A 10,407-nucleotide genomic window follows, 5' to 3' on the forward strand; every position below is an offset into this window, starting at 1 on the left:
CTTTAAAGGTGCTGTTGTTCATCTTTTCTGCAAGACAGATCCAAGGCAGTCTTCTGCAATGTCATAGATAAAGGTTGCAGACCGTCCAGGCCACCTGGTCATGTGCTTCAGTATCTCTTGTCACTAAATGTTTTCCTGATGCCAAGCTTCATTGCAGTCCAACCTATTACTTCATGTCTCTATAACACAGAAGAGATGTGTCTCCCTTTTTCCTCATACAGTTTCTTTTTGTGTATATTCATTAAGAAATATGTCTTTTTGCTTTTGTAAACCAACTCTTCCTTCCTTCCTGCCTTCCTTTCTTCCTTCCTGCTTGCCTTCCTGCCTGCTTGCCTTCCTGCCTCCCACCCTCCCTCCTTGCCTGTCTGCCTGCCTTCCAAGTTCTCTAGAACTGCCATTAGTTTTCTCTGGATCCTCTCCGCTTGATAAATATATTCTGTGGACTCTACTTGAGACCCTGCCATTTCTTAGTAGAGTGGAAAGATTGCTTTACATACATCTTACTACCAATTTTCTTCATCTTTCTATATATCTTTCTTTTATATTTGCTTCTCTTTTTTGAAGCAGCACATCATGTTAACCTGCTGTTCAATTTGCGATTTACTATAACTTCCATGTCTTCTTCAGAAAATATGTTTAATCAGATCTTCCCTCCATGTCAGCTGCAGGATTGATTAATCTTGTCCAGGTATAAACTTCACATCAGTGTTTATCCATCAGACCTGTTTTACAATTTTTCATAATTTTTATTTCAATTCTGTGTTGTTCAATGTGTGGGCAGTTTTTCTGAGATTCAGGAATTTAATAAGTACATTATTAATTTAAAAAATTGAAAATTACCATACATACACACACAGGATATTCAATTGTTCCTTCACATTTCATAGAGCACCATTGAAAACCACATATCTCCAGTCTGTCTGAATGTTTTACTTGGTCCTGCTATAGTTTCATAATAACCGTGATTTTCTTGTTCCTAGAAAGCTCCCACATCAATAGGGGTTCTAGAAAGGTCTCATGTTGTGGTTTAAGAACAGATGGAAATTAACCACCATGCAGCTGCTTTCTTAGTCCTTCTCTTCTCCCCCACCCCAGTGAGATGGGGAGAAGAATCAACAGTTATATTTGTAGGTTGGGATAAGAATGGTTTGATTTTCAAAACCAAAGTAAAATACAGTAATAATGGTAAATTATAATAATGATAATTAAAATGGAAATATAAAAAACAAGCAAGTGATGTACAATACAACTGCAGAGTGATGCCAGACTCCCCTTCCCAAACCCAGACTGGCTGTGCTCTGGATAATTCTGGATAATTCTGGATAATTCCCTTTGGTTTATATACTGGGCACAACATTTTGTGATGGTCAGTTCGACTTACCCAGATATAGTCCCAGATACAGTTTGTTTTGCACACATCCTTACTGGCAGAGCATGAGACAAAAAACCTTCCATCGAGTCCTTGACTTAGAATAAACACAACAGCAAAAAATAAACCATCAGTGTGTCAACACCATTCTCATTCTGAATCCAAAACACAGATCTGTACAGCTACTGAGAAGAAATAACTCAATTTTAGCTGAAACCAGGACATGAGGTGATAAACATCTATATTTTCTTGTCTATCTGTGAGGGGTATTCCTCTACAAGAATAGAAATCTGTTTTCAACAAATGCACACTGAATTTTATTCATACTTTTGTTTTTCCCTCTAGCTGCCTTTTTTGAAGTTAAGTTCATGTTTGATTATATTTTTAAAAAAAATTTCAAGAACACAAGTAAAACTGAAATTCCCTGGCTTCTTTTTCCTCTTATACCTATTAGTAATAGTAAGTCTTTTATCTGCCCTTTCTCAATCCTTTGAAATCTTGTCTCCATGGGTTCTTAAAAATTACTAAATTACTAATTAATCTGAAAATATATTTTTCACTGGGACCAGAACATTTGTAAACTTAATTTATTTAAACCTTGTCTGACATACTCGTTGTGTGTATCATTCTTTTACGCTTCATCACTGGTATTGATACTGACAGGAGAATTAAGATAGCTAAACTATAAAATGAAACTACACTTCAAAAGACACTAATAATGATTGTAATGACATTATAAGAAAAGTTAATCAAGTTAAAAAATTGATGAATGCTGATCTGCTGGTTATATTCTCAAAATCTTCCAAATTGCTTATTTCTTCACTAAAACCGCTCAGTATATTTAGGTGTTGGCTTATTATTAAGAATTCATAGAATCATGTAATTATTAAGGTTGGAAAAGCCCTTTAAGGTCATCAAGTCTAACCATTAACCCAGCATGTTACCTCAAAACCCTATCCCCAAAATGCATGCATTATTCCTTAGTCCTCTTGTAGTGATTTTTCTTGTAACACTGATCCTCTGACTGTGATTTGAAATCAGTTAAGATACATATTAACTTTAATAAGAATAAAAGAAAATGGTGTGTCTCTAATGTTTAATACCAGGATGCTTTTCATAGGTAATTCAATCCAAATGATGGGTTGGCCATGTTCCCTGAAAGTCCAAACCTTTCTCTGAAGTTAAAGGAAAAAGAGTGGCATGTTAAAGCCTTTGAGTTAATACTGAGAATTTTTAGAGCCAGAGTTTTTACAGGGACTATTGAGTACACTGTAAATGACCTATACATTTCTAATCTTGAATGTAATAGGATAATTATTCTGAAGCTCATAGATGGAACAGTGTGCTTGTAAAAAAACATGCTTGTAATTTTTTCTCGGTCTCAGGATTCATATTCATAAGTGGTTTATTTATCTCGGGGGCCTAAAGCCAAATTATTATCAGGATTGAATAATTTTAAGATGGAATGACCACTCCATAGGATGTAACAAACATACAAAAGCCACAGCACATTTTTTATTAGAATTTGGAAAGTTTACTTTTCTTCTTATTTTTGATTGCCTGTGACCTTTAACTTATTAACTTTGAGAACCAGAGAAGAATCTATGAAAGGTAAGGAGACCGAGTATTTCATTGGTATTTTCAATGGCAGAATTAACGCGATGTTGCAGTGTGTTTCTTGTTAATGGAATGTTTGGTTATATTACCTAAGTGGATGGTTTGGTCCAAATGAGACCCTCCCACCCCATGTTGTCAATCTACCCTGAGTCTCCTGTCAATCTGTCTTAGGCCCACCGCATGCTTGGAATTCCTCTTCAGAAATCCCCTAAACTTTGACACTTGATTAGTCCATGTGACCCAACTTTCCCCCCCTCCGTCCCTCACTGGATGATGATTTTGTGAACTCTGCCTTTTACCCTCCCCAGGATATCTCTGATTAGCTGATGCTTTGTACCCTCCCTTTGAATTGCCTCCCTATTTCAGCTGTTGCACGCTCACATTTTCTGTCTTTTGCCCCCAAGATTCCCCAGAGCAATAAATCCTCTGTTATCCCATGCAAAAGACCTCCCTGTCATCCTTGTCTCCTCAGAGCACAGACTGAGCCATAGAGCAAGTGCTCTAGTCACACCTTGGGTCATCCTGCTCCTGGGGTGTGACCCACTCCTGTTGCAGGCCCAAGTGATAGAGCCAGATAAGCTCCAGCTAGATGTGATAATGCAAGACAACAGTCTTCAAGTTATGCCTTAGAATAATTATGCTTAATTATACAGAACTACTTCTTCAAACCATTACTTGAAGGAATTTTCTCACTTGACATGATAATTATTTTTGTTTTATAAATATCTGCTCTTGTGATGCCCTGCCTGGAACTCTGCACCCAGCTCTGGGGCCCACAGCACAAGAAAGATGTGGATCTGTTGGACCAAATCAGCAGAAGAGCCACTAAGTTTTTCCCAGGGCTGGAGCACCTCCCCTGTGAAGACTGGCTGAGAGAGTTGGGACTGCTCAGACCGGAGAAAAGAAGACTCCAGATAAGGCTGTCCAGTACCTAAAGGGTCTTTACAAGACAGCTGGAGAGGGACCTCTCACAAGGGTGTGTTGGGATAGAGCAAGGGGAAATGGCCTCAGGCTGGAAAAGGGCAGATTAGACTAGTTGTTCAGAAAAAAAATATTTCCTGTGAGGGCAGTAAGGCACTGCAACAGGTTGCCCAGAGAGATTGTGGTCTCCCTTTCCTGGAGCTGTTCAAGACCAAGCTGGAAGGAGCTCTGAGTAACCTGGTCCAGGGACATGTTTCTATATAAGGCAGTTCATCCTTTTCAGCAGCTGAAAATAAAATGATTCTATATTAGGTGCGAAAGGGCAATGGGGTTTATCTGTATGAGAGAATGTATTAAATTCTACCTTGTGCCGGGATGAAGGCTGTGTAAATGGGTCTTTTTTCTTCCCAGAAGAAAATTATTTAATAGAACAAACTAGATCTGTATGAGGCTGTAAAGCTTCATACAAACCCAGACCCTTTCCCTTTGGATCACTGATTTTCAGTTTCTGCTATACAAAAAGCAGCCCAATTTGTCTCGCTTATACCTCAAGGACAGAGAGCAGAGACAGCGAATCCACTCTTCAGACATAGTACCACTGTGCCACAGGGAACCCCTAACACTTTTCCACTTCAGGAGTGAGGGGTGTCCCCTCTTCACTTCCCCTGTGTAACAGATGCCAGTGTGTGTAAACAGTTCTTTTCCCAGCCCATAATTTTTACCTCTTGTGCCTCCAAACCTCCTCTCCATCCTTCTGAGGGGGAGGGGGAGGGTAAAGGGGAGGTGAGTGAGCTGCCTGTGTTTTGGAATGTTTCAATGTGAATGCTAAATTGAAGAAAACCATTCCTAAACCATGAGAGTTGAATTTCATGATTCTTATGGATCACTTGCACATTCAGGTATTCTACAATTATATGATTTAAAAAATCCTTAAAAAATCCTAGAGTATATTAAGGAAGCCTCCCGATTATTGTAACCTCAGTTTTCCTGGAAGAGGAATATGTTCTTGTGTTGGAAGAAAGCAATTAAATGTGACTTTTGTTTTCTTACTTCTTGGAAAATATTTGCCTAACTTGCCCTGAAATAAAGTACAAAAAGGAAATAATTATTTTGACAGGTCTTAATGCTTTATGCTAGTCCAAATTCAATAAATGCCAGCAGCTGACATATGAATCTATGTCTATCTATATCTATCTATATCTATAGATATATATCTATACATCTATATTTATATCTAATCTATAATCAATATCTATATCTATATTTGTATTTATATCATCTATCCATATTTATCTATCTATATCTCTATCTGTAACTTCAATCTAATGCAAGGGTTTCTTAGAGCAACACTGTATTTTATTTGCATTATCGATTTTGGTGTTTTGTAACTCAGCAGAGTAACATTTCTTCTGTTATAGGATCACATGACTTGAGAAATTAATTTTTTTCCTTCCCATCATATTCGCTCTAAGTAAGAAAGAGGAAGAAAAAGGTGTCTACAGTCTGGGCAGAGCTAAAGAAAAGTAGATATTTTAATAACCATGAAAAACTTAAGTGGTCAAATATGAGTGGGAAGAAGGATGGAAAGGACAAAATGTAGTTGCTTAGGTGAAAAAGCACTTTCCTTTCCTATAATCATTCCTAGGAATTATTTCAGTTTTTGTCAATTCTCTTCTTGAAGCTTTCCTGAAAACTAGCAAAATTCTTTACAAACTCAGCACAAGTTTTATTTGTAAAGCAACACAGTTCAGCTCTAACAAAGGGCCAGAATCCTCACTCTTAGTGAGGAGTCATAAGTACACAACACAATTGTCAGGTAGAGTAATTCAATTTCCTGTGGAAATTGTAGAGTGTATTGGGAAAATTATGCCTAGTGGATTTTCATTTTCATAGGAGATTTTTTCATTAATAATTATTTTATACAAATTAATTAATTCCTTAATTCAAATAGCTTGAATTAATGAGATTTGTTATTGGAAAAATTTTGGCTTGGGGTTTATTTAATTAGGTTATTTTTTTCTAATAAAAATCTATAAAAACATCATTAATTTTCACTTGAATCTTACATCTGCTCTTACATCTGCTCTTTTGCAGCCTAGCATCGCATAATGCTATTGAGTCTTCATATGAAGAAATTTGCAAAGTATCAAATTACATAACTTTACATTACTGTTTTCCCTTGATTAGGAGGGGCTTTTGCATTCTAAAGCAGATGTTTGTAATGGGACAAGGGGAATGGGCTAAATACACACAGTAAATGTTAGTTTACGAGTCACCTTAAATCATTGCTCTCTATGGTCTTCAGGGATTGTCAAGGCAGGCCCACAAGAAAAATGTGACATAGTTGCCTTGCCATGCTTTATGCAATGACATTTAGCAATACTGCAAAATCAGGCAGTGTCCTTTCTAGCAAAGTTACAAGAAGCAGAGATCAAGAATTCAAATGGCAAGCAGTCAGTCTTTCAACTTCTGAATTTTATGTTATTTACATAAGATATTGTTGTTGTGTTCACCCTTTTGAGTCTATAATTGTGTATCTATTTCCCCAGATATGTAAATATCTGGGGAAATAGATTATCCTACATCTGCCTACTATAGGGCTATGGCATCTTTTCCCACAGCTTAGGGTGTTGTGGGCTGCTGTCCTGGACCAGCTATTGGGCCCAAAGGACAGGTCTTGTGCGAAATTGAAGTTTTGAGAGAATGGGCACAAAATTAAGAAATGGTTTTTGGCATGACAAGTATTACTGCAATAATTCCTCTGTAGAATCTTTCTTAGGTAAAGTGTAATAAGTATTTACTCCTACAGGGTTTGAGTGCACACAAGTTTTCTTTTTCCCCACAATGAATGCAACAGTTGCTTCTGCCTTTTGTCCTGGTGCCAGATTTTACTGGGTTGCTCATTTAGTGGTTGAATTCCCAGTCTACGTCAATTGTTTCCATTTAACTTTATGCATATTTAACAATAAAAAACCCTCTACGTATCTATATTCTTGTAAACTGATAAAAATTGCATATCTGTCCATATAATCAGGGCTTGTTATTAAATGTTAGAAAAGTTCTCACATTTAAAACTGGATAAATACTTTTAAAACTCTCCGTAATACGTTTTTTGATTACCAGAAATTAGCTGTCACTTCTGCTGGTTTCTTGTAGATAGCTGTATTATATCAGCATTTATTATTTAACCACTTTTGATGATTTTCCATAGGAAAGAGCAAAATAGTGGCCTTGAGCACATATCAGTTTCAGTAACTAGTGTTCATAAAGTACTGTGTGTCTATGTGTATATAGGCATGTGTATAGATAGATATATATATGTGTGTGTGTGTGTGTGTTTTTCAGTCTGTATGTATATCTGCATGCATACAAACAAGTACATATGAAGTCCATACATTTTTTCATGTTATTGGTGACTGCTGGTATGTCCATGTCCTGTATCTGCAGAAAGGTTTTCAGACCACCCAGTATCTGAAGGGTTGACTGTACAGGGTAAATCAGATTAGGTGAAAAATTCTATGGTTAAACTTGGGAATTTTGGAAGCAAGTGTTCCGAAAAGATATATATTCCAATTTATTTGTTTTTTCCTTCCATTTATACATCAAGGTATCCTGGTTTTGAAGGCAGTGTAATTCTATTTTATAATTTTTAATTTAATTTTATTAATTTAATTAAACTTATAAATTTAATTAATTAAATTAAATTTATAAATTTAATATTTTCTCAAGCTTTCTTATCTGAATGAGACAACTTCAGACCAAGGCAGCCTCTGTGTGACATTGCATCAGACACTGCTTTCAAACAGTACCTACCTATTGTTTATTCTGAGTGTAAAGTAGAAGTGCCAGCATGAGATAGAGAATGTTCTTTGTTCTGTGCTGCAGAATGAGAATCATAAAATCATTAAGGCTGGAAAAGACCTTTGAGATTATTCAGTTCAGCCATTAGTATAGCACCACTATGTTCACAACTAAACCCTGTTGCCAAGTGCTACATTCCTACTCCATTTGAACATTTCCAGGGGTGGTGATTTCAGCACTTCCCTAGGCACCTTATTCCAGTACCTGATCACAGTTTCAATGAAGAATTTTCTCCTAATATCCAACCCAAAACTCCTCTGGCACAACTTGAGGCCATCTCCTATCTTCCTATCACTTGTTACTTGGGAGGGGAGGCTGAACTCCATTTCACTAAAACCTTCTTTCAGGTAGATGCAGAAGGGTGATGAAGTCCCTCTTCATCTTCCTTTTCTCCAGGCTAAGCACTCCCAGCTCTCTTAGCTGCTCCACACAAAACTTGGGCTCCAGACCAAGCTCTCTTGAGCTCCCCCAGCTCTGCTGGCCTTCTCTGGACACGCTCCAGCACTTCACTGTCTTCCTTGTAGTGAGGGGCCCAGAACTGGACACAGGACTGGTGATGTGGCCTCAGGAATGCTGAGTATGGGGCAGACCATAGATGGGTCACTCATGAACTGTGTCAGTAAACTTTCTCCCACATGCTCCAGGAACCTTCTATACTGCTTCCTCTTCACTGTGTCGTGTTTCAAGCAGACATCTGATAAAGTCCCCCATGAGAAAATGAGCTAATGACAATGAGACTTCTCCCAGCTGTTTACAGAATATTTCTTCTGCTTCTTCATCCTGGTTGGCTGGTCTATAGCAGAATCTCCCCAGGATGTCTGTCTTGTTGACTGTCTCCTGATTCTTACCCACAAACACTCAACCCTATCATTATCATCATTAATCTCTAGACAATCAAAATACTGCCAAAAAACCACAACTACTCCTCTTCTCCCTTCTAAACAGTTTATAGACATCCACTGCAGAACTCCAGTTGTGTGACTTATCACATGAAGACTCTGCCATGACAACTATTTCTTCATAGTATATAGCTTCACAGTATATAGCTGTCATAGTTCTTCAGTTGCACCATGGCTTACAGTTCCTCCTGTTTGTTGCCCATACTACGCGCATTGGTGTAGATGAACTTAGCTGGGTTATTGATCCCACTGTTTTTCACTGGGAAAACTCTGATTCCTGCATGACCATGCTCAGTTGCTTCCATAGTTTCCAGCACACCATTAACCCTTGATTTCTTGCAGCCACATGGATGTCCATCCCCTATTTCTACCAAGACAACAGACTGAAGGACCTCTCTAGTGCACTGTCTCTCAAAAAGTGAAATGCCACCCCTAGTCTTATCTCCAATGACCCTGATTTTATCCTCTTCACCTGCCAATTATAGCTTAAATCTCTCTCAGTGAGTCCTACAACCCTTTCCCTCTTTCCATATTTCAAGGTGTGCCCCATCTTTTGCCAACAGGCCTGGCATTGTATAAACCCACCCATGATCAAAACCGATCCATGATGAAAACCTTCCAAATTCTTCTTGACACCAAGCTCAGAGTGAGGTATGAATATATCCAATTTTCTTTGTTCTAACCAGCCCTGTCATTCCCTGTAACTGGCAGAACAAAGGATAAGACCCGTTGTGCTCCAGATCTCTCAGTCAGTCATCCTTAGGCAGTTGAGGTCCCTCTTGATAGTCCTCAGATTACTTGTTAGAACTTAATTGCCCATCTGAAAAAAACCGTAATGGATCATAATCAAAGGGCCATACCAACCTGGAAACATGAGAAAACGCCTTTTCCCCCGGGCCCTAGGGAGGTAGCAGACTTCCCTATGGGCTAGGTCCCTTTGGCCTATTAGGCTGGATCCTTTGTTCCCCACTGGAGAGAGTCAACAATGACAACTACTCTCATGTTTATCTTGACTGAGCCCTAGGCCTACAGCTTGGATGCACCTTCGTCCCTGTTGCTGTATGTCTGTCCCTCAAGTTACAGAGTCTCATACATATGGAGGGCACCTTAGTGGCTGGGAGGGGATTCACCACTACCCCTAACAGAAATCTGATTCCCTGTGTCTTTGTCACCCCTAAACCCCCATTTCTGACCTGCCCTTTTAGGTCCCCTCCTTCAGGCTAGTAGTAAAGACGGTAGGGGATTTTTCTCTTCTGGTGATGCAGCTGGCCAATGCATTCCTTCAGGGATGGTAGGGAATGGCTCCACCAGTCAGTCTTCTGCCCTGAGTCCCTGGTAGCTCTTAACTTTTCCATCTCCTCTCTCAGCTCTGCCACTAGGCTGAGCATATCATCCACCTGCTCTGGTTGCACCTCACACAGCTGTAGTCTCCACTGCCCTCCAATACCAGTGCCAAGCTCTGGCACTCCCTGCAGCCCAGCACCTGGAGAGCTGCATGCTTTCATGAGATCTCTGTGTCACCACATCCTTCCTGTAACAGCATCGTGCTGAGGTTCTCTCCAAAGGGGCGGTGACCACTGACTTCCTTATCACTTTACTAAGAATTCACACCCCTTTACTAAGAACCCACAGACTAGAAGAAAGCAGAGGCTGTAAACCAGGTTTTAGCACAAGTCTCCTTTTGTACTGTTCCACAATTATTTGTGTTTCAGCCACTCTGATTCCCATTATCGATATCTC

The sequence above is a fragment of the Cyanistes caeruleus genome, chromosome Z, assembly GCF_971803275.1.
Source record: "Cyanistes caeruleus chromosome Z, bCyaCae1.hap1.1, whole genome shotgun sequence".
Classification (NCBI taxonomy): Eukaryota; Metazoa; Chordata; class Aves; order Passeriformes; family Paridae; genus Cyanistes; species Cyanistes caeruleus.